Source organism: Enhydra lutris, unplaced genomic scaffold (assembly GCF_002288905.1).
Source record: "Enhydra lutris kenyoni isolate GAN:26980312 unplaced genomic scaffold, ASM228890v2 scaffoldscaffold18, whole genome shotgun sequence".
NCBI classification, from domain to species: Eukaryota; Metazoa; Chordata; class Mammalia; order Carnivora; family Mustelidae; genus Enhydra; species Enhydra lutris.
In genome coordinates, this window is record NW_019154102.1 from 13,889,083 (window position 1) to 13,891,324 (window position 2,242).

Below are 2,242 nucleotides of genomic sequence, written 5' to 3' on the forward strand. Positions count from 1 at the left end.
ATCTTAAAAAAAATGCTTGCAATGAATATTTGATTAAATGGTTTAGCTTTAAGTAAAAATTAAAAAATAAGAAAAACTAAGTAGAAATGAACCTAATTTTGCAAAATGTGTGTGTATGTGTGTGAATATGTGAGGAGCAGAGGTGGAGGAAGTGACACAAGTGCTGTGGCTTAAAAAAAAAAGACTAGAAGGAAATAATCCAAAATGTTAATATTTATTTCTGGATTATGGGTGATTAAAATTCTTCAAAAATTTCTGTATCTTTTTTTCAAATAAGCTTTTTCTCAAATAAGATATATTACTTTTTTTTTTTTTTAAAGATTTTATTTATTTATTTGACAGACAGAGATCACAAGTAGGCAGAGAGAGAGGAGGAAACAGGCTCCCAGCCGAGCAGAGAGACCGATGTGGGGCTCGATCCCAGGAACCTGGAATCATGACCTGAGCGGAAGGCAGAGGCTTTAACCCACTGAGCCATCCAGGCGCCCCAAGATATATTACTTTTTTAAAAAGTATTTAAGTGGGGTGCCTGGGTGGCTCAAGCCCGGGATTCTTGATCTCTGCTCAGGTCATGATCTCAGGGTCATTGGATGGAGCCTAGAGTAGGGCTTTGCGCTGAGCTGAGCGTGGAGTCCACTTGTCCCTCTCTCACTGCTCCCCTTCCCCTGCTCGCTCTCTCAGATAAATTAAAAAAAAATTTTTTTTTTGAAAAAGGTATGTAAGTATAGAATAGTTAGAGAAAAGGACACAAACTGGATATGCATGTGTAACCAGCACCCTGATCGAGAAACAGAAACATTAGCACATCCGGGCAGCTTCCCCTTCCTATTCCCTTAAGGTAGTGACTGTAACAGATCTTTTCTGACCTTTTTTTTTTTTTTAAGATTTTATTTATTTATTTGACAGAAAGAGACACAGCAAGAGAGGGAACGAAGCAAGGCGAGTGGGAGAGGGGGAAACAGGCTTCCCCCTGAGCGGGGAGCCCTATCCCAGGACCCTGGGATCATGACCCCATTTTAAGACAGATGCTTAAGGACTGAGCCACTCAGGTGCCCCCCTTTCCTGACATTTAATAGCATAGAATAGTTTTGCCTATTTGTATGCTTTTTACAAAAGTAATCATATAGTAAATGCTTTTTAAAAGAAAAATCTGCCTCTTTGTCCTCAAAATAATTTTTAAAAAATTCTTTCCTATTGTTGAGTGTAGGTTCTTTTTCCTTGCTGTTTTTGACATACCACAGTGTTTATCCATTCAACTGTGGAAGAGTATCTGTGTATTTTCTAGTTTGAAGGTGTTATGTGTGAATAATGCTGCTTTTGGTGACAATATTCCTCTGAGTGAACATATGCATGCATTTGTGTTGAGCTTATTCCTAGGAGTAGAATTGTTGGCTTACGTATGACTCAGCTGTAACAGATACTGCCAGTGGTTTTTGGTTGTACCAATTTCTACTGCCTCCAGCAATGTCTGAGCATTCCTGTTGCTCCAAATCCATCACCATCACTTATTATCTTCCATTCTTTTTGCTTAGCCATTCTGATTGGTATGTGGTGAGCAGTATTACTTTTATAATCAAAAGGAAAACTACACATATTTATGTAAATGTCAAGGTATATTTATGAAGGTATGGGAGGAGATAGTTACATAGCTAGAATTTCAGTATATGTGCTGCCGAAGCGAGCACCATAGCTAGAATTTCAAAATAATTCAACAAATGTTTAATGCATTCCTACTATTTTGGGGACATTGTACAAGGCTAATTAGGCATATGGTCCCTCCTCATCAAGTAGCTCAGCACGATGAGAGATGTAGAAGCAAATAATTATGTATACATTAGTAAAGGAACAGAGACGAGGAAGGAATTAATGCTGGTTGGGAATGTCAGGGAAAATGGTGGCTAACTTCTGCTTTTCTTCAGCATGGAACCTAAGCCTTTAGGTCTCCAAAAGGCTCTAGGACTTCCCTGAAGCTGGCTTAAGTGGCTTCTTGGTGTTTCTCAAAGGATTTTCTGTGTTACTTTGGTCACAGTGCTAGTCATGCTGTATTAGAATTGTCTGTGTCTGTTTTGCTTGCTAGTTCACAAGCTCTTTGAGGTCGGGGATGACCTTTCACCTTTATATCCTGAACACTAGCACAGTGCCTACCTAGAGTGGGAGCTGGGTGACTACTGAATGAATAAAGGGAATAAAAGATCTGGAGAACCATATCTTCCCATGTCTAGTTCAAGGATTTAGTCAGTCC